The sequence below is a fragment of the Astatotilapia calliptera genome, chromosome 3 (assembly GCF_964374335.1).
Source record: "Astatotilapia calliptera chromosome 3, fAstCal68.1, whole genome shotgun sequence".
Taxonomy (NCBI): Eukaryota; Metazoa; Chordata; class Actinopteri; order Cichliformes; family Cichlidae; genus Astatotilapia; species Astatotilapia calliptera.
Window position 1 is genome coordinate 3,911,314 of NC_137424.1, and position 23,512 is coordinate 3,934,825.

Genomic DNA, 23,512 nt, shown 5'->3' on the forward strand with positions numbered 1-23,512 from the left:
CTCCTACTGCAGCAAACACATCGGCGACAAACACATCCAGCCCAGCCACATCACAAACATGGACGAGGTCCCGCTCACTTTCGACATCCCAGTGAGTCACACAGTGGAGAAGAAGGGGACCAACACGGTAGCAATACGCACAACGAGGTATGAAAAGTCTTCTTTTACTGTTGTGCTTGGCTGCCATGCTAATGGACAGAAACTGCCGCCTATGGTGATTTTTAAGCGAAAGACTTTGCCTAAAGAGAAGTTTCCAGCAGGAATCATCATTAAGGCAAATGAAAAGGGCTGGATGGATGAGGAAATGATGAAAGACTGGCTGAGGGAGGTGTATGTAAGGAGACCAGGTGGTTTTTTCCACGCATCACCATCACTCTTAATCTGTGACTCTATGCGTGCCCACCTCACAGCCGATGTGAAAAAACTAGTGAAACAAATGAACTGTGAGCTTGCTGTCATTCCGGGAGGCCTGACAAAGGAACTCCAACCGCTGGACATCGGTGTTCAAAGTAAGGCTGCGAGCGGCCTGGGAGCGATGGATGACCGATGGAGACCACAGTTTCACCAAGAGTGGAAGGCAGCGCCGGGCGAGTTACGCCACAATTTGCCAATGGATTGTAGATGCTTGGGCTAACATGTCTGCTGGCACTGTTGTTCGAGCTTTCGCAAAAGCCGGCATCATTTCCGAGGAGCCGCACGGCACGGAAAGTGACTCTGACAGTGAAGAAAGTGAACCTGGCATGTTTGATGGAGATTTAGCGCAGCTGTTCAATTCAGACACAGAGGATGAGGACTTCGATGGGTTTGATGATAAAAATGTGAGTACCAAACTTCGTTCTGCTCCTGCTTTATTTTTAAATACGCACACTTGTATGCTTGTGTGTTGTTGATGATGACGATTACCGGTAATAGAAATGTGAGTAAGGTACCGAATTCAGGTTTGCTCCCGCTTTATTTTTAAATACGCATATGGTACTTGTATGCACCCTATAATCCAGTGCGCCTTATGTGTGTGTTAAATACAGTAAAGGCACACATAACTGAGACTGCGCCTTTTAGTACAGTGCGTCTTATGGTCGTGAAAATACGGTATATGTGTGAACTTCTGTAAGAATGTGTGTGTGTGTGTGTGTGTGTGTTATGTGAGAATTTGTGTGTGTGTGTGTGTGTGTGTGTGTGTGTGTGTGTGTGTGTGTGTGTGTGTGTGTGTGTGTCAGACCTCCTGCTGACCAAAGGGTCGTAAACCCAGGAAGCCTACATCAAAAGAAACAGATCTTTCAGATAGGATGTATCTACAATAAAACCTCCCCCAGCACAGAGTGGCTGGAGAGGTGGTCAGGATCAAAGGAATGGCTTTGATCCTACTGCTTGAACTAAGACTGTACAAATTTAAGAAACACAATGGCAACATTCAACAATTAGACTTAACATTTCCCTCCTTTTTGTCATTGTATACTTAAATTTCAACTTATGCACCCTTTGTTTGGACAGTGTCAGTGTAGATTTCATTCATACACAGTAAACTACATCCTATACATAAGAAAATCAATGTCAACAGTCCAAAAACAGGAATTAATATTTTCAAAAGAAGATGCCACCAAGGACCAGACGGTAACCAAGCTATCCAGCCTTGTGGTGGATCTACTCCTGTCGTGCAATTCATTATGTATTTCTGCAAGTAAACAACTGAATGTCAAAGGTCAAACAAGAAGAATCATCATTCTCAAAAATCATATGTCACTACAATCCAACTGTATATAGACATAGGTATTTAAATGCATCAGTCAACTTTATTGTTTGTCCATGTGGCTCTCAGCTAACTTCAAAGCTGCAGCCTGGTCAACACCCGTCTTTATGACTCCTATCAACCCCCCAAATCTTCTCACTGTAGGCATCCTGTGGGGGTTAGAGTCAACATGTGAATTATCTGCATTTACAACTCTTCTCCTGTCCTGTTGTCACCACAGAAAAAGCTTTGTAAAGGAAATTGGATCAAGCTGTTTTGATCTTCTTGGCTCAAAACCTCAAGTGTTCATGATGTAAATGTAGACAAAAGGCTTCTCTGTTTACATCCTTCTTGCAGAAGACAAAAGAATAAGTGATGTTGCCATGTTCCATGGTTAATCTCCAACTTGGGCTAATCCATTGTCCTTCATACACATAGGCAATTGGCCTGTTTCCAGTTCGTTTAACTGTATAATGTCCTGCAACAAGTCATATTCTTTGAGTCAGACGAGCAGGTCTGTCCTACCAGAGCAGTTCACCTTCCCAGCTACTGGTGAATCAACCTTCCATTCAGGTTCAGAGCAGTTGAAAAGTTGGCAGTGTTCCTGGATGTGTTGCTAAAGCAACCAAACAAACTGTCTCGCTCTCAGTGATGCTATATGGCCACAGTCCAGAAGAATGTGTAGCCAGTGGCATCACAAGCATAACCATTGGTCTCGTTGTTTATGTGAGCGGTTGTGTTCTTAAACTGCCACCAGTAGTTGTTGAAAACCCATGCGGGTACTGGGTGTGGTTTGCTCTGTTCCAGTGCGCTCCCTGTCATCCCACTCAGGGTCCACAGGCACAAGAAGATGCACAGCACATTCCCAGCCATTCTGATGAGTACCTGTGGCTCAGTTGGTTTCTTCACCGGATTGAGACGAGGGGCCCTGGAGGCTTTCCCCCCCCCCCCCCCCCCCCCTTGTACCCTGTCTTCCTGGCACTTACTCCGAGCTGGCCTGGATGTGTGTCACCTTCTTGCAGTGCGCTTGATGTATCCAAATGTTCCTTCCAGCAATCTTCACTGCTGTAGTCGTCGTCAGCAGCATCTGATATGGACCTTCCCATCGTGGACTGGACCAGCACTTCCTCTCCATGGCCTTATCAACATCCAATCTCCAGACTTCAGGCTCTGCTCCTGCAGAGAAACAGAATCATCTGGCAGATCATTTGTTCTCATGACTACTTTACTTTTAAACATTTCAATCATCTAATCTGCTAATATGCTCTCTCTTCTGCTTTTCTATCATCACTACAGAAGACTGGAACTCTAAATGCTCTAACATGTGTTATCTCAAAGAGTCAGACCGTTCTCTGTTGGAGTAATCCTCATGTACTTATTCTATACAGTCTAACCATGTCCTGCCTGTCTTCCTAAATCTTAACTTTACTGTTCCATTAGTTCTCTCTGCCTGCAAAAAGTTTTTTTTTAAGTATTTAATAATCCTAAAGTATAAACTAATCCTAGAGTGAGTATAACGACTGCTCATCTCCCTCCTGTTGAGACATGGTATAGCCCATGGCTCAAAATAGCAGCAGTCTTATACAAATTATTAGGCAGTATTGGTTTATCACACAGATAATAAACACCAACCTGCAAGCTCGCTCCTTCTGTAAGTCACAACTATTTTCCTGCAGTAGGTGAGTGGCCCTATATGTCTGCTGATGTTGTACTGCTAAAATGTTAACACCATGTTTAACTACTGCTGCCTCCTTTGTGATCATATCTGCAAGAACTTTCCCTAATGCAACTGGATCTTTCCCTCACATGTGTGCTGCACATTTACAAACGGCAATTCTACTGGTTAATAACGCTGCCTCCAGCAGATTTTGCAAGAGTTTGGTGTGTTCTGCAGGTTTCCCTGTAGAGGTTGTCACACCTCGTCTCACTCACTGCACTACAAAGAAATGTACAGTAGCAAATGCATACTGCCTATCAGTGTATATTGTCTCTCTACAGCTTTACACGCTTCCGTTAAAGCTAGCATCTCTGCTGCTCAAGCAAATATGAAACATGCTAGTTGTCCTACATAGATAACTCTCTCTCACTGTCTGCTACAGTAAAACCTGTTCTAGTCTGTCCCTCTGCTGTTGTAAAACTCAAACCATCAACAAACCAAACCTTTCCCTCAACGAGTGGCACATCTATTAAGTCATCCCTCAGCTTACACGTCTTCTCCTCGCGCTCTCTACTCTCATGAGAAGTGCCCTCCATTGGCAAAAAGGGTTGGACAGATTCAGAATTGTGCACCACTTTATGGTAATATGTGTGGTTGTGAGAGTAACATGAAAGACAAGTGTCTTGTAGGTGACAGAAATGTAAGTTTAGTCTGCAGTAGTAAACATCTACCTCTTCTGGAACTAACAATGTCAAAAGGTGAAATAAACTATTGAAACATTGTACAGCTTAAGCTGCTGCACATACTGATCTCACGCATGGAGGTAAAGCACGAGCAACTAGAGCTAATCTTTTAGGATAGTAAGTTACTGGCTTCACTTGTGGAAAAAGTGCTGTTAGTTATTTTACAGTCACCTGGCATTTGTGCTGTTCACAGAACCACAAGTCCATCGTTGGACCTCCTCTGCGCTGTCACTTTTTGGAGCTTGGCACGCTCCCTCAGGTTCCATTTTCCAACACTGCTGAAGATTTAAGGCAGAGCACGTCGTACACCTTAGTTGTCTTCCTTAACGTCAACGTCGAAACTCTTTCATCTTATTTAAGATTTGCTGTGCAAAGTCTCCTCGTGACAATCCTTTGGAAGCCCAGTAGCACAGCTCTCTGTGCTGAAGGTGATCTCTGATCCTGCTGAAGACTCTCTCCAGGCCTCAGCTTCCATCTTATGGGCGATCCTCTCAGTCACTCCTTCTCGTCATGGCACCTCACGACATCTACAAATTGAAAAATGACACTGCTCTCGCCACACGGCTTTTGCCACGTGTCAACTCCCCAATGAGACATGTACAAGAGTGTTGCACCGTCTCCCTAAAACAATCTCCAGGGTTGGTCCCTTGGAGCAGCTTCACTCCAAACATTAGTCAGCACTTAAATGTTCAGCTTGTTTAGCTTCCAGCTCCTGTATCCTAGAAGACAAAGTCTTAAAGATAAAACAACTTCACATTTGCAACCAACTGTAGATCATAAGAGTAATAAAGTATTCAGCATCACAGAGACGAGTATCATTGCAGGTTTATTTGAAACTCATTAAACTCCTACTTTTCCCATAATTTGTTCCAAATCATTTAACATCTCAATGTTATTCCACATTGTAATCAGTGACTTCCCTTAAGTTTGTCACTCACCATGAGCCCAACGGTGTGGTCAGAAAATGAGCTCTATGTAACTATTCTGTAACCACTGCACATCTGTTCAATTGTCACTTGTCTGTCTGTGCTGAATCCTTTACAAGCATTCTAAAAGAAAAACAAACATCAGCCAAACACACGGTTCATCCTGGTTGTCAGGTGTCGGCCATCCAGATTCCAGAGGAGCTGTGAAAAGTCGTAAAGTTAACGCTCGCTGTGGAAAAAGTAACAATGGTCTCATCACAGTATGTCTCAAACTGCATTAATTTCTCCCCTGTAACATTCACAGTCTCTCAACAACACAGTGTAATTTCATCATCAACATATAGCCTGTAACTATAGTTTCCTTCATACAAAATCTCAGTAATCCTGTGGTAGAGAAACATCAAGTTGTGTCCTGCTGTAAATCACATGATCGAATCACATGATTAACCATCGGCTGTAAAAAGAAATGTAAATGTTAGCGCTGCGCAGGTGTATACACTCTTTCTCACAGTTATCTCTGTGAGCAACACAAGGTAGTGAATGACACACACACATGGTAAATTCACAGACAGAGAATTTAAACTAAAAAGGTTAAATTTTCAGAGTTCACATAGTCATGTGACCCAAGTTTCCTCCTGTGGTCTCCTTCTGCTCCTGCAACAGAGACACACACAGAGATACATCCACACCTTTGTCAGGTGGGGGTTGACTTCACACAATGGTGTTAAGTCAGTCAGTCTTGTCAGCTTTTGTCAGTCAGTCAGTTCCCCATTTATTTTAAAATTCTTACTCATTCACTCAGTGATTCCTTCTTTTGCTAATTGTGGAAATTATCGTCGCATTCGTTTCCACGCTCAGCAAAACAACGTCATTTCAAAAAGAAAAAGAATTTAGACTGGATTTCCTCGTTGAATCCTTTTGGACAGGAACTTGTTTCCTAATTGTCCCAAATAAGTGGCTTTCTCCTGAGCCCATTTTAATTTTGGAGAAGCTCACTTTGCAACAGTTTTCTCGACGACGCTTCGATTCTAATCATGCAGATCTGCTCAAACAGAGATCATCAAACAAAACTTTCAGTGCACCATGAAAGTAACAAAATAAAAGAAAGAAAATAAAGGAAAGCAAAGGAAAGAAAGGCCTTGTTTAAATCATGACACGTGTTCTTCATGCCAGGGGGATAAATCGTCACAACCCAATTGGCAGGCTCAACTTAGTAACAAAAGACAAATCAACAGCCAGTTCAATCTCAAACATTCATCCAATCAGCCATACACACAACATACAGCATAACCCTGCTGTCTCAGCACATAATAAGTTTTAGTTCTCATGTAACTAAATGTGTGCCATGGTAAAACTTCTTCACACACCAGAAACTCACAATCAGCTCACTCAACTCACTCATTTAAGACCTCTCATCAGCATTCTGTTTTCTCCTCTATGATGCAACCATCTGTCCTCCTATAATATTCAGTCCACTAGTCTATATATCACTTTCATCTTACTAGTGACTTGGACAAGATGACAAACAGAATCTCATGCTTAAGATGCTGTCTGGTCTTCATGAGTGTCATTGTATGTGTATATGCATGTAGGGTTGGTATAGTTAACATACATTTTCTGTATGTTTTTGTGTTCCTCTCTCATCACACTTTAATTATTCTCATCACTGCTTAAACAACACACCTCTCTCTCTGTTTTTTTCTTTAACTGTACTTTTCTCCAAAACAGAAAATAGCATTACAGCTGTTTCAGACTGAGAAACACCAAACACTCTTCATGCCATCATTCATCCACACAACTATTTTATTTCTTTTGGTCCACTGGGCAGGTGACCTGCAGAATCATGTCTGCCCCAGCTGGATACCTTTTCACACACACCATGACGTCAAACATGCTCACACTCACGGAATGGATCAGGAGAAAAAACTTTCTTCATCTTCACACTCTGGGACAGAAACACCATATGTTTTTTTTGTGTTGTGTCAGGGATGGATATGTGGTTGTAACGTTTGTGTTCACTAACTTTACTTTCTGTTTCCTACCCTGCCTAGTCTGTCTTGGACTCAATGCTGCTCCTAATGTCTCTCCATACTCAGCCTTTAGTCTCTCCTCCACCTCTGCCTCTGCTCTCTCACGCTCTTTTCTGACTCTTCTTTCTGCTAACATTCTTGCTCTTCCTAAAGCTTTTCTACGGTGTTGTTCTAGAGTAGTTGCAGTGGATTGAGCTGTAGTTTCATCCTCAGGTTTCACAACTACTTCTTGCAATATTGCTCTTTTAACATTCTTGCTTCTCTCCTCTTCTGAGTCTGCTCCAGCCACAACTTAGCAACTGCTAACTGCAATTCCTTCCTCTGCTTCGCTTTCCCTGTTTTACCTGCTACACTTACAGCTATTCTTTCTACAAGCATTTTACACTGAACTTCCACTAATGTCCCTTCAAATCCATATTTCTCACACCAACAACCTACATACTGCGTGCTGCCTGGTAAAACTTTCTGCATAAATTTTACATCCCCTTCTAAGGCAGACTTACACATTTTATTCTCCATTACAAGACAACAACCAGCCACACTCACGCAGACCACGTCTGGCCCGCACAACCACATAACATAGGCCTATCGCTTGCGTCTGCACGCACAGCTAGCGCTCTCTGTTGAAAACTCTCAAACGCCCCATATGGCGGAGAATTCAACCTTCGGACACTCTCTAACGCCCCCAAATGGCGGAGATTCCGGACACTCCTCACGGCGGAGCTACCGAACCTAGGTTATCTCCACGCCCCAAACGGCGGAGAAGCCTGCGTCTTTCTCACGCGGCTAGCGCGCTCCCGTACCTGCGGTCAACGCAGGGTCACGTAGCCGCTCTCTAAGGCTTCTGTACTAACTGTTTGTTTACGTTCATGGGAAGAGTCTCTGGATCCCGTCAATCGTCATCCATCCCGAGGGGAGTTCAGGCGCAAACTTCCCGGCCTGGTGACAAAGCAAAGTGAAACACCAGGGCTTTACGTCAATCATCCCAGACATTGCGGTGGCGTCCTCTCCCTCTCCTCGGTGGATGCAATGTGTTAGGCTCCGGCTCGGAGGACCAAACAAATGTTGGGTCTGTGTTTCCAAAAACCCCGCCAATTCTAGAGACTTATTCATCATGAAGAAAACAAGACAGTCAATCGATCGATTACTTGCGCAAGGGAGGCCTCGTCTGTGTCCAGCACGAAAATGACCCCGATGATGGCCTCCTCTCGCTGACTTTTATTGACAAACTTCAAACAATAGTTTACTAAACACCTCCCCTTGCAACCCCCTTTGGTTACAAAGACAAGGCACTGTATGTAAATGTATACACTGAGTGTGTGTGTGTGTGTGTGTGTGTGTGTGTGTGTGTGTGTGTGTGTGTGTGTGTGTGTGTGTGTGTGTGTGTGTGTGTGTATGTCAGACCTCCTGCTGACCAAAGGGTCGTAAACCCAGGAAGCTTACATCAAAAGAAACAGATCTTTCAGATAGGATGTATCTACAATAAAACCTCCTCCAGCACAGAGTGGTTGGAGAGGTGGTCAGGATCAAAGGAATGGCTTTGATCCTATGGCTTAAACTAAGACTGTACAAATTTAAGAAACACAATGGCAACATTCAACAATTAGACTTTTTTTTTTATTTATAAGTGACATCAGAAACAGCAGCATGTGACGTCACGTGATGGCGGAGCTTCAGTTCATCCTTTGTCATCTATTTTTTTCTCTTTTTAATAGGACAGGGGGAAAGAATAAAAGAAAGAGGGGGAGAGAAAGAAAGAAAACCAAAGGGGAGAAGAGACGGTGAGAAGGGGAGGAAGAGAGGGAAAAAAAAACAACAAAAAAAAACTCCTGGGTCACCTGTATGGAGAGAGAAACAAAAAACAAAAAACAAACAAACAGAGGAGACAGCAAACAACAAAGAGCAACATAATAATAGAAAAAAAAGCACCATCACAATAAACTACCTAGTCATAAATATCAATTCAATTCAATTCAATTTTATTTATATAGCGCCAAATCACAACATAAGTCGCCTCAAGGCGCTTCATAGATACAGAGAAAAAAACCCAACAATCATATGACCCCCTATGAGCAAGCACTTTGGCAACAGTGGGAAGGAAAAACTCCCTTTTAACAGGAAGAAACCTCCGGCAGAACCAGGCTCAGGGAGGGGCGGCCATCTGCTGCGACCGGTTGGGGTGAGAGAAGGAAGACAGGATAAAAGACATGCTGTGGAAGAGAGACAGAGGTTAATAACAGATATGATTTAATGCAGAGAGGTCTGTTAATACATAGTGAGTGAGAGAGGTGACTGGAAAGGAAAAACTCAATGCATCATGGGAATCCCCCGGCAGCCTATGTCTATTGCAGCATAACTAAGGGAGGATTCAGGGTCACCTGGTCCAGCCCTAACTATATGCTTTAGCAAAAAGGAAAGTTTTAAGCCTAATCTTGAAAGTAGAGATAGTGTCTGTCTCCCGAATCCAAACTGGAAGCTGGTTCCATAGAAGAGGGGCCTGAAAACTGAAGGCTCTCCCTCCCATTCTACTTTTAAATACTCTAGGAACAACAAGTAGGCCTGCAGAGCAAGAGCGAAGTGCTCTAATAGGGTGATATGGTACTACAAGGTCATTGAGATAAGATGGGGCCTGATTATTTAAGACCTTGTATGTGAGGAGCAGGATTTTGAATTCAATTCTGGATTTAACAGGAAGCCAATGAAGGGAAGCCAAAACAGGAGAAATATGCTCTCTCTTTCTAGTCCCTGTCAGTACTCTTGCTGCAGCGTTTTGGATTAGCTGAAGGCTTTTCAGTGAGTTTTTTGGACATCCTGATAATAATGAATTACAGTAGTCCAGCCTGGAAGTAATAAATGCATGAACTAGTTTTTCAGCGTCACTCTGAGACAGGATATTTCTAATTTTAGAGATGTTGCGCAAATGGAAGAACGCAGTCTTACATATTTGTTTAATATGTGCATTGAAGGACATGTCCTGGTCAAAAATGACTCCAAGGTTCCTCACAGCGTTACTGGAGGCCAAGGTAATGCCATCCAGAGTAAGAATCTGCTTAGATACCATATTTCTAGGCTTTTCAGGGCCGAGTACAATAACCTCAGTTTTATCTGAATTAAGAAGCAGAAAGTTAGCGGCCATCCAGGTCTTTATGTCTTTAAGACATTCCTGCAGTTTAACTAATTGGTGTGTGTTATCTGGCTTCATGGACAGATAGAGCTGGGTGTCATCTGCATAGCAGTGAAAATGTATGCTATGTCTTCTAATGATACTGCCTAAGGGAAGCATGTATAATGTAAACAGAATTGGTCCTAGCACTGAACCCTGTGGAACTCCATAATTAACCTCAGTGTGTGAAGAGGACTCTCCATTTACATGAACAAACTGGAGTCTATTAGATAGATATGATACAAACCACTGCAGTGCAGTACCTGTAATACCTACAGCATGTTCTAATCGCTCTAATAGGATATTATGGTCAACAGTATCGAATGCTGCACTGAGGTCTAGCAGGACAAGCACAGAGATGAGTCCACTGTCAGAGGCCATAAGAAGATCATTTGTAACCTTCACTAAAGCTGTTTCTGTGCTGTGATGAGCTCTGAAACCTGACTGAAACTCTTCAAATAAACCATTCCTCTGCAGATGATCTGTTAGCTGTTTGACAACTACTCTTTCAAGGATTTTTGATATGAAAGGAAGGTTGGAGATTGGCCTATAATTAGCAAAGACTGCTGGGTCTAGAGATGGCTTTTTGAGTAAAGGTTTAACTACAGCTAGCTTGAAGGCCTGTGGTACATAGCCGATCATTAGAGATAGGTTGATCATATTTAAGATCGAAGAATTAATTAATGGCAGGACTTCTTTGAGCAGTTTTGTAGGAATGGGGTCTAAAAGACACGTTGATGGCTTGGAGGAAGTAATTATTGAAGTTAACTCAGAAAGATCAATTGGAGAAAAAGAGTCTAACTTAACATCAATGGTACTAAGAGTAGCTGTAGATAATATTACATCTGTGGGATGATTACTGGTAATTTTTTCTCTAATGATAAAAATTTTATTTGTGAAGAAGTTCATGAAGTCATTACTAGTTAACGTTAAAGGGATTGTTGGCTCAAAAGAGCTCTGACTTTTTGTCAGCCTGGCTACAGTGCTGAAGAGAAACCTGGGGTTGTTCTTATTTACTTCAATCAGTGATGAATAGTAAGATGTTCTGGCTTTGCGGAGGGCTTTCTTATAAAGCAGCAAACTATTTCTCCAGGCTAAATGATGATCCTCTAAATTTGTGGCACGCCATTTCCTCTCCAGATTACGAGTCATCTGCTTTAGGGTACGTGTTTGAGAATTATACCACGGAGTCAGGTACTTCTGATTAGAGACCTTAGTTTTCACAGGAGCTACAGTATCCAGAGTCGTACGTAGTGAGGAGGTGAAATTATTAACAAGATAATCGACTTCTGTTGGGGTAGCGTTCAGATAGCTGCTCTGCTCTATGTTGGTACAGGGCATTGAAGATGATAACAGTGGGTGGATTATATTCTTAAACTTAGTTACAGCGCTTTCAGAAAGACATCTACTTTGATAAAGTCTACTCTCCACCGCTGTATAATCAATAATTGTAAATGTAAATGTTATCAGGAAATGATCAGACAGGAGAGGGTTTTCAGGAAACACTGTTAAATGTTCAGTTTCTATGCCATATGTTAAAACAAGATCTAGAGTGTGATTAAAGTGGTGGGTGGGTTCTTTTACATTTTGAGAGAAACCAATTGAGTCTAATAACAGATTAAATGCCATGTTGAGGCTGTCATTTTTAGCATCTACATGGATGTTAAAATCACCCACAATAATTATTTTATCTGAGCTCAGAACTAAATTAGATATAAAGTCTGAGAAATCAGACAGAAACTCTGTGTAAGGCCCAGGTGGACGATAGATGATAACAAGTAAGACTGGTTTCTGAGTTTTACAGCTGGGGTGGACGAGGCTAAGCATCAGGCTTTCAAATGAATTAAAAGTCTGTCTTGGTCTTTCATTAATTAATAGGCTGGTGTGAAAAATTGCTGCCACACCGCCCCCCCGGCCTGTGCTTCGAGATTTCTGGTAGTTAGAATGACTCGGGGGTGTTGATTCATTTAAACTAACATAATCATCCTGCTGCAACCAGGTTTCTGTAAGGCAGAGTAAATCAATTTGTTGATCAATTATTAAGTCATGTACTAACAGAGACTTGGAGGAGAGAGACCTAATATTTAATAATCCACATTTCACTGTTTTACTCTTTGGTTCAGATGTGGATACTGTATTGTTCTTTCTTTGTAATTGTTTATGTTTAAGTTGTTTGTTGATGGTTTTTAGTTTGGTTTTTGTCTGTTTGGAAGCTGACACAGTCTCTATGGAGATGGGTTTTTGGGGGGGTAGCAGGAGGAGAGAAGCTGCAGAGAGGTGTGTAAGACATATCAATAGTTACTAAATAATAGACGATATTGTTCAGCACGCAAGATAGACAGCGCACAGTGTGCTTTGAGGCAGCAGCCAAGAAAGCTTTAGTCCGCGTCGGTGAATACCCATGTGTACACCTGTGTGCATACCTGTGTGGATCAGCATGCTTGCATTCCAAAGGTTTCTCCATGTAATGATCTGTTAGGGAGTGTGGGGAGCCACAGCCCTGTCCTTTATGGTATCAAGCGGGTATGGAGGAGATCAAAACTCCAGACATCCAGAGGCCCCCAGAATACAAGAGACCAAGGAAGACCCACAGAGGGGCAGCTGCGCCACTGTCCCTGTAAGAGCTAAGGAGAGTCCCAGATGAGGGCTCACTCAGCAGCCGCGGAGCAGAAGCCAGGGGGAGTTGCAGTGATGTGCCCGTGGGCTCCGCCGGCAGCCAGCTGTGCCTGAGTGACCGAGCCCCAGGCCGAGAGGCCGGGGGCACCCCACCTCCGAAATGGCCCAAGCGAGCCCCAATAAGCGGCAGCCAAGGAGTGAGCCGGTGTGTACCCAGACACCCACCCCCAGATACAAAGAACCACCAATGCACCGACACCTGAGGGAGTCCGCCACCGGCAGGGGAAGTGGTGGTGGGTGGAGATAGGCCTCCAAACCTTGGAAGGCCCGAGATGTCCCCAGAGAGGTGGCGTCTGATACCCAACCTGACATATAGATACAAACATACAGGCACACACAGACACAAACATCCATTCCCACCCTCATGCTCTCATGTGCACTTCACACTCAACCGACGTGGAGACAAATATAAAGAGACGCTGTACACGCGATCACACTCCCCAAGCGTACTCTACAAACCGGGTCTAGGTACCCCTGCCCCTGGAGGGGGGAACTGCACCCAGACCCAGGTGGTGTTACCCTTTTCCCTGCGGTGGGGAGAGGCAGACCGCCCCGACTCCGCAGCAGCAGGGAGGCCCCACACCCCAGACCGCAGCCAGACGGCCAACTCCTCCCAGCCCCCCCGCTCCAGCAGGTCGCAGAGAACGGGGGTGAGAAAAGACTCCAAACCTACTCCCACCCGCTCATAGTAGTGTTGATGCATGTGTGTTCTAAGGTGCAGTTAAAACCCAGGAGGGCATGGAGCTACCTGCCAGAGAGCAGCAGGTAAGCGCATAGTCCCTCGTGTTAGCCCTCAATGTCTACGTGTATTTAAAATTGAGAGGTGGGTAACGAAGCCAGGGGTGAGGTGTGCACCCTGATGGTAACTTGGACTCCGTGTATTGTGCCCACCCCCAAGATCCTATATGTATGTGTAATGAGGGTGTGAGTAATGTGAATGTCTAAGTTGTGGGATAAAATTGAGGCAGGGGCAGCCAGAAGGGGACAGAGGGGGGGGGGGGGGGGGGTAGCCTCCTCTGCACCCTGGTGACATACCCCTACTCCAAGGCCCTGCATGTGTGGGTGATTGTGGTGGAGCGGGGAGAGGGAGGCAGCTGGAGATGGGGAGGGAAGGAAGGGAGGGGCAGGTGACCCCTCCCTGGGGCCAGCTCCCCCGCTGACCCCAGTAGGCACTCCCACACTCCGCGACCCGCCAGGGAAAAGGGGTCAACAATTAGACTTAACAAGACGTTTTCAAAAATCTCAGTTTTCAGTGAAAACGCCGTTTACGTGTGGATGAAAGGCGCAAACACTCAGAAAAATCTGCGTTTTCAAAAATCCCGGTGTACGTGTGGGCGTGGCCTTACTCAGCTTTGATGCTGCCAACGTGGTCACTGGATAAAATGAAGTAACCGGTCAAGGCAGCAGTGGCAGAGCAACCCTTATATTCGGTTTCTCATGTTTAAAAAATACTCAGTTACAGCGCACGTTTAAACAGATGATCTTTGTAGGTGGGATCAACCTGCTCTCAGCAAGAAGGTCCTGGGTTTGAATCCATGTCTGATTCTCTCCTGGTACCTTGACATCCTCCCACAGTTTAACTGCTTCTTGCCTAATAACAGCTGGGATAGGGTTACACACACACAGTCCTGTTTTCATATCTCCGTGGGGACATTGATGTAATGCTTTACCTAACCCTAACCCTAAAAACTGAATGCCTGACCCTAACCTTCAGCCCTAAACCTAACCACAACCTAATCGTACCTCTGACACTAAAACACCATGTTTAGTCTCAAAAACGCCTTCAAACTCTTGGCGACGCTCATTTTGTCCACAAGTGGAGTCACGTTCCAGTTTCTGTAAACATGGTGCAAACACACACGACCCTGAGCTGAAAAGATGGATGGATGTGTAAAATCCATATTGCTGCTGTTCACAGCAGGACTTTGTTTAGCTTCTGTTCCAGTATTCCTGAACTGGCTTCTCCAAACCGGCAGCCTGCTGTTACGATCAGCTGTGGGAAATCTACAAACTCATTACAAAATATCAGAACTAAGACTTTTATTTTGACGGGTGGCGTCTCAGCTTCAGCGTGTTGATGGGCACAGCCATGGTTACCACAGCTGGAGTTGGTGTACGGCGAGCTGTGAGAGGACAGAGATGGAGAACGCACATTTAACTCTTTAACAGGAGATCCGTTACGACTAACAGACGACTGCTGTCTACATGATGTCTTTGCAGCCCTTATGCTACATGTTACACAACTTTTCTTCATGCCAACAAGACTGAGGTGCCACATAGTCGACACATACAGCTGATTATGATGCATGTTTTACTATTGCTATGTTCACATCATCTGCTTGGCTTTATTACTGAAAGCCTGGAGATCCTCTGACGTGTGCATGGCTGATGTGAAGTATGATTAGTCCTACATGACATCAACAACAGAGGCAATGAAAGCTTTGTTGTTAACAGGTTGTAGGTAAAGTCAAATGTCTACTTCTACACTTGTGTTGGGTAAAGTTATTCTCACTGCAGCAGATTTATATCTGTGCTTTCACAGGGCGTGATGTGGAGCTCAGCGCTGAGGTGCAGGTCTCCTTGGAGACGGCATCCTGGCTGAAATATTATCATGCTTCCAAAACATTTCAGCTTTTATTTTGAAAGAAACAAGACTTGAAAACGAATCCCCTTCTTCCTCTTTGTCTTTGTTCTTCAGAGGAGTGTCACCTGGACAAACTCAGGGCTGTTCTAGAGCCTTTCTTATTATTTGACTCCATAGAAATAAAACTGAATCGAATTAAACAAAAACTCCCAAACAGCTAAAACACTTTGCTTTATTCTCTTTTTTAACAAATACGTTGAAGTCCATCCACAACAACACAGCTGAGATCTCCTTTGTAATCAAGTGTTTACATCCTTTGTACAGATCTGCATACAAAACAATCATTTACGTCCCACAGAAGTCTAGTTACACGTAACTATACAAGAACTGGTGAATGACAGAAACATGAGACACATGATCACAGGTGATAACAAAAAGAGAAAGAATTCATGTGTTAGTGATGTTTTTCAGCCCTGATGGCTCATGTTGGAGAAACAAGCTGAGGTACGTGGAAAGTTCACACACACAAGTGGGCGTGAGCGCACACACAGAGAGAAACACAACTGAAGCATCTGTTTGCTGTTTCTGCTTTCATCATCTCTGCTGCTGTGTCAGGCTGGGGTCTCTCAGTGACGTGGTTGAGGTGAAGTATGACGAGTATCCCTGATTCAGTCCATCGAGACAAAGGGCAAAGAAAGCTGTTGTTAACAAACTCTATGGTGATGTGGCATTTAGCTCTGACTCTACGCTCTGCTGAATCCTTTGAACCTGCTGATCAGTAAAGCTCTACGTGCTGCAGCAGATTGACCTCATCTGTGTTCACAGGTGTGGACCTCAGCGCTGAGGTGCAGGAGACTTTCATTCAGTTCTCCCTGCAAACAGCATCCAGCCTGGAAATACTGTCATCTTTCCCACAAATGGTGCTCTTATCTCAGAGAAGAAGTCTGATGTAAATAACTGCAATCAACAGTGATGTTCTGCACAGATCACTTTTCCATTTTGCTCTCTAGATGAGTCCCAGCTGCCTGACCTTGTGTCCAGGTGATCGTCTCACTGAGGAGCTTTTGTTCTGAAAATCTCACGTCCATCATCTGTTTCCTTTTTACTATCTCTGCTCTTTCTTTATTCACAATGCTCATAATATCACACAATTATATTCATCACCTGCATGTTTTTATCCAGCTGCTGTTAGAACCAAACAAATAAAAAGGATGAAAAGCCTGAAATCCTTTGATTTATTACATTTGAAACAAATATGAGAGCATCCCTAACAGCACAGCTGAGACCTTTGTTTTAATCAAGCCTTTGTATCGACACACTTGTAAAGATTCATATACAAAACATAATAGAATAAATCAATATAAAATACACATAATCACAAAAATGCAGCCATGTTGTGAGTTTGCATCTAAAACATGCATGTTTCCCTTTGTACAGGCAGATTTACAGCAGACAAAGCAACACGCTGATCGACTTTGACCGCTGCAAAAACAAAATACCCACCAAGTCTGAAGTCGATCAGAGGAACTGTTGACAGACTGACAGACAAACAGATGCTTGATTCATTAGTGCGATTAAATGTTCTTCTTTAGCAGCATCACTTCATGTGTTTGTGTTCCAGGAATAAAGGTCTGTTTAAACTGGACGTCTCCTCAGCATCACTCGTGCTGTCGTGGTTTCAAAGCTGTGCAGAAAGAATCTGAGGGATGATACAGAGGTGACCAAAGTTACAAACATCCAGCTGTGCTGCAAATGTTTGCAGAGCTCCAAACTCTTTGGCTTTCTGCAGAGCAAGTATGGAAGAAGCACCTGAGCTAACTTCAGTTTAGACGATATGAGGAAAAATGCTGCTTCCCAAAGTTTCCTACAAGTATCCAGTTTATATTTAGAGAAGCGAAGGCTCTTTATCCTGACAACTACTCCCTGGTGGATCCCTGTCCTGTGACAGCAGCAAAGACTGTGTATCAGTATCATCAAAGCCACTTCAATAACCAGTGTTTAAAGCTCTCTAGCAGATGGACTTCAGTGGCAGCAGCCTCTGTCTGCTGTGTACAGAAGGTTCTCTGATGAAGCACACAGCAGATGCTGCACTACAACAGCAGCAGCAGCTCAGCTTCAGTTTGCTTCGACGCCCTTTTTGACCTGTGAAACAGCAGAAAATGAAACATTTCAACACCCGTTTGTTAGCGTGAGCTATTCTGCTGTTTTTCATCATTTCACAGGTGAAATAAAATCACAGCACATTTACTTCCTGTAGGAGTGATCGTGTCCAGCCTGACTGAGACCATGTGCTCCATCCTGCACAGGTAATAAACCTCTGACATGAAGGGCTGTCAAGTAGTTTTAGACAAATGGGGGTAAAAGAGACGTTAAAAGCTTAAAGAGAAACTACATTTTCTAAGAACTGTCTGACGTTCACCTCTCACACAGTGGATACGATTCTGCCGCTGCAGGAATAATCTTTGTGCTTATGAAACTGTCCATGTGTTTGCAGAAAATGTCACATGTTCAAAGCCATCCCAGCACCTGGGGTTTGTATAAGTGCAGCTGCTGGTGGGGAGATAGTCTCACTCTTCTATATAAAGAGTCAGCAGGCAGCAGATCTTCATCTGTGATCTCCTCCATCATCACGTCTTCACTCTTCAGCAGCTATGGCTTCACTTCGTGCCCTTCTGGGAGTGGTGCTGTGCTCCTCATGGTTTCTGCTTCTGCCTCAGGCGGACTTTGATTTACAGAGTCATCCATAATATTTTTTATTTTTTATTTTACTGCGCATCTATTTTCATACAAATGTCTCCGTCTTATGGAAAAGGGGTGGAGCTTATCCAACGAGGACAGGCAGGGCCCCCCCAGACAGTTTAGCAGTCTATACAGGAGGCTGACCTTTGCAACATGTACTTCTATAATGACTTCACCATTTAGGTTATTTGGTTATGTTTCACCCTGGATTTTGTGTGATAATATTTATTTTGTCCACTGATTTAAAAACAACAAACTATATGAATATAAAACAGAGTGAACAACAAAACATCAGCTTTGGAAACTTTGATGTAAAATTCTGCAGTTGTTTTCTCAGATATAGCATAAATCAAACTAACATACATCAGTGTGTTATTAATGTGCACACACACACACACACACACACACACACACACACACACACACACACACACACACACACACACACACACACACACACACACACACGTGTTACAATAAACAGCTCTTATGCTTCTGTATGATTCTCAGTGCTTTCCATTTGCGTGTCCACAGGTTGCTGTAAGTGGTGCTTGACTGCAGTTTGCTCTCATTTCAAGTGGTTTGCTGTCACAAAGCCAACAGGAAGTCCGGCCATGGTTGAGCCAACTGAAGATGGGTTGAAGGTGGCGTCCTCGTTTCCTCTGTGAGCGCGAGAGGACAGACAAAGCAAACACCGTTTGGACAGCATTAAAATATTTACACTGATGATTAATGTTGTGTCTTTGCACCTGTAGCGATACATGTTGGAAAATGGAGACTTTAGCCACCAAGACTGACGTGCCTGGAAACTTCCCTGTGAGTACGCCCACAAAGACAGGAAACAGTTTAGCCACCGCGGTTAATCCTCCATCATCATCATCCAGTATTTTTCACATCTTTTCTTCTGCTGTTTCCCTTGTTGTCAGTCACGGGGTTTGTGACTGAAATGCGTGTGGTCGACGGGAAGCCTGACGAGTACGGCCTGAATCATTCCATCAACACCGGACGGAGTGAAACCTTTGTTGAAAACAGATTATATGGTAACGTTGCATTTAGCTTCAGTAAACTGTGAAGTTACAGCAGCAGATTTACATCACGTGGCTTCACAGGAAGTAGTCTGGACCTCAGCGCTGAGGTTCAAGCAGCTCTGCTTGCAGACGGCATCCTTCCTGAAAATGTTCTTCATCTTCCTCAAACCAGAACTTTTACATTGGTGCTGAAGTTCTATATAAAAACAGCCTGAAATACAAAGTGATGTTGTGCACTGATTACCTCACACTTTCCATGTTTCCTTCTACAGAGGAGTGTCCGCCTGAGTGTTTTGTCTGATCTGTTGTTGATCGTCTCATTGACACTGCATGCAGATCTGACACCAGGGCTGGACTGGGACAAAAAATGGTCCCGGGCATTTTGACTGGAGACCGGCCCCCCAGGTATTAAAGGAAAAACCATGAAGCCTTTGAATGAAAACAAACGCTGTTGTCACAGTGATGGACGCTGTCTTGTTGGTATACATGCATCAGTCTAATAAACTTAAACCTGCACCATCCTCCCTGTCCTGGTATTCTAAACAGGAAGTAGACTGTTGGTCGAGTTAACCTCCTGAACATCTACAACACACGGTGGAAACCTGACATTAAGAAAGAGACTAGAGGTGAGACATGATCATTGCTGATTACTGATGACAGATTTAGATATGTTTTCATAAACCTTTCATTTGCCACATCAATAAACAGCACGGCAGGGCAAAATATGTTTTCTAACATGGCAACCTTTAAAAAGTGAAAGGAGACAGAAAGACAGGTGAGAAAGAATCAAACGGACTTTTTGATGCATTTTACACACAGTACTGGTGCAGAATCTAGAAAATGTGGGAAACACTGGCATCATATGCAGTACTTACTTCTGAAGAAATTATGATGGGACCCTAAAAAATGACTATGTACAATAATGGATTTCTATACATTTTACATCAGATGGAAACGTTTGTTGTAAGATTCAGATAATTATTTATTAAAAGTGAGACATTTTAAATGAGAACAAGAAAGAAAAGTATGTCTTTGTGCCCCCCTCTCCCTGTTAATGCCCTACCTGCCCCCCTGGCAACACTTTGCTAGACCCGCCCCTGCACAGTTACCAGCTGTCAGCTACACAAAAAGGATCCTGGTGTTATTTGTCTCTCAGAAACAGTTCATAACTTCAACTCATTTTGGTTTTGTCATGTTTTGTTCTTTACATTGTCTTTCTTCTATATAATTGTTAAACATTTAATAAATATGTCTACAAAAAGATTTTAAAAATCAGACATTTCACACAGACACCCAAATGATTTCTGACTGATGAAGGGGGCTGAAGGTGCCCTGCTCTTGCCCAGCTTCTGCTGCTCTCTCCCTGCTCACTGTCAGCAGCTGGCAGCCTCGGTCCTGCCTGAGACTCTTCATCTATCAGTGCCAAAGAATATGGGAAATAGCAACGCACAACATGCACATTACAAAACAAGCACATGAATCAGCATTACATTCATTAGTGAAGTGCTGACGTTCGTTCCTAAACTTTGGGCCTTAATTAACATCACTGTGAACTAATGTTTGCTTTGCTTCTTAACCAGTGAAGCAGCGAGGGGCTTTCTGAGGTTCCTGCTCGTAAATGCCCAAAATGAGTCGAGTATTTCTCTGCAACTACAAACTCTGTTTTCATCAGAGGTGTAAATATTACAGCACTGTGTCAGAGTCACTGAGGCTGGAACACAGAAAAAGGAAGTAGATGTATTTATTTTTAGGCTTTATTGCCTGGAACCACTTTAAAAATACGCTTTGGGTCACAATTAACTGCAGAAAACCAGGAATCCACATATGAACATTATCTGTGCAGAGATTTATGCTTCTGAAGGTAAACAGTGAAAACTTGCAGCACTAAATGCACAGATAGCCAGGCGTTTCACATTTTGGGACCATCTGCCAGTTTTCATTTCTTAGGTATTGAAGAGCAGAAATGATTGAATTTTATTTACATGCTTAAAAATGTTTGCTTTTGAATATTATTTGAAGAATTACCCACACACTCAGGCACTGTGGGCCTGTTTCCCTTTGCACAACCGAGTGTTGGAAACGGGCCTTTTCTCTTTAAACTCTGAGGGGCTGTAACTTTGGCTTCTATTGGCAGATTTGCATGATTGACCCTCTTTTTAAAATAGTTTTAGCCAAGAGAATCAAGCTAACATCACTGTTTTTACGTCAGCTCACGTCACACGTCACACGAGCTAGAAAAGTGTGCAAGAAAAGTCCTCCTGTCACACAGCAATGCCTACATGAATCACACCACTCTGCTTAAATAATAATAATAATGTTTAGTGAAGCAGGTGAAGCAAAGGGCTGCTTTTAATAGGCTGGGAGACCCAGGTGTGCTGCTTTAGCTGGTGAGCCTCTCATGCTAGCCTCCATCTATAAGCTGGGATCACAGGAGCACTGCAGTCCTGATAGATCAAGGATTGTTATTCATGCAGGTGACAAAAGTTTACATTCACAGAGTCATAGGATTGAGCCTGGTTTGAAAAGCAGCTGTTTAATGCAGCTGCTTAGAGTTCACACACAGTAGAAGAATCAGACTTGAGTCACATTTCAAACACTGGAAAAATACTCAGCAAGTAACAATGAAAACAGCACAGACTCAGTATATCCTGTTCAGTCCTGTGTTTGATATGAATGTGCTGTTCAGAGAGGATCTCATGTCCTCTTTTACAAAGCCTTTGTTTCATGATGTTTGTGTATAAATGAATGTAGGTGTGTTTCTAAGTGTGAAGGAGCCCTGGGAGAAAAGACTGAAGCTTGTGCCAAAGAACAAACAGGAAAGAAAGATCAGCATTAATGAAGACGAGCACAGAAGGAGCCCAAGCACGTGTTGCTTTTTCAGATTTCTCTAAAAGTGTGTGTTCATTTGTTCCATCCTTCACAACAAACAACAGCTGACAGACACACATGCACTCTGTGTCACTTCACAGGGGCTGATGAAAGTGGACACAGTAAAGGGAGAGCTGGACCTGCTCTACACATCCTGCACTCTGTTAACAGACTTTATTCTGCAGCATCAACAGATAAAAATATATGAAGATATAGAAACGTTTAACATTGTGACTGTTCACATTAGTGAAGCTGTTACTTTGCTGCCAGGTGGAAAAGAAGCCTAAAGCTGAGTCTGATTAAACATCTGCTGCACCAGAGAGTTTCATGGCCCTGCTTTATCCTGTGCTTGCTGACCACCTCGTCCTGAAACCTCTTCATCATCCTCACAGTTGTGTGAAGAAAGAGGGAAGCAGGTGGAAACCATCTGTGCTGCTGTGTTCACTTGTGTGTGTGCGTCTATGGTCATATCTAATGTGTACCTACAGACAAACACAAACACAAACACCTGGCATTGCACAAGAGTCTCTATGGAGCAACCTGCAGATGTCAGAGATGTGATTAGAGGGTAAAGTGGACTAGTGAGAGCATCTATGTTGTTGTTGTCTGCTGGGGGACAGCATCAGCTCCAGAGATGCATCAGGATCAGCAAACTAATCTGCAAGGCTGCAAGTGTCACTGAAGGAGTTTGAGTCAGTGAGGGACTCAAACTCACACAGCTGCTCAAGAAGGCTCAGCAGCTGCTGTATTTCCTGAGGAGGCTGAGGAAATTTGGTATGTTGGCCAAGATCCTCAGCAGGTTCTACAGCTGCACTGTGGAGAGCAGCCTGACAGCTGCATCACTGCATGGTACGGCAGCACTACTGCAAACCGCAAACGCCTGCAGAGAGTGATAACAACTGTGGAGAAGATCATCAGGACCCCGCTGCCCTCTCTGCAGAGCAGCTACCATCACAGAGTCCAGAGGAGAGACACACCTCTGCCCTCGAGACGAAGGTTCAGAAGTGTGAAATGTAGAACATCCAGACTCAACAACTCCATCTTCCCCACTGCTATCAGACTCCTGAACAGCTGACCGACCTCAAACTGCAGTTTGCACATCAGGTCACTTTGCACACTAAGTTCATTTTGCACATTAAACTCCATGTACATCCATGTACATCGACATCTGCAGACCACACGTGTCTTCAGTTACTTATTTGTACTTATTTGCAGTTATTTATCTTTTTATTTTATTTTTTTAAGTTATTTCTTATCCTTATTTTATCTTTTGATTTATTCTTATCTTGTTCTTTTAACCATTATCTAACTTGGCATTGTGCACGGTGTGTTTAGATTCAGTTTAAATTCAGGGACATGGAGCCCCTGTTGA

The 23,512-nt window shown here is 43.5% G+C and overlaps 2 long non-coding RNA genes across 2 annotated transcripts; one reads left to right on the plus strand and one right to left on the minus strand.

The window, feature by feature from the left end:
• Positions 1 to 15,717: 15,717 nt before the first annotated feature.
• On the minus strand, positions 15,718 to 19,184 carry LOC145424924 (uncharacterized). The gene is made up of 2 exons (XR_013905736.1): positions 19,047 to 19,184; positions 15,718 to 18,906 (listed from the first exon to the last, which is right to left on the minus strand). It is a non-coding gene; the product is annotated as an uncharacterized LOC145424924 (long non-coding RNA).
• LOC145424668 (uncharacterized) lies at positions 18,773 to 19,793 on the plus strand. Its single transcript, XR_013905708.1, has 3 exons — positions 18,773 to 18,908; positions 19,000 to 19,060; positions 19,171 to 19,793. It is a non-coding gene; the product is annotated as an uncharacterized LOC145424668 (long non-coding RNA).
• The last annotated feature ends 3,719 nt before the right edge of the window (positions 19,794 to 23,512 follow it).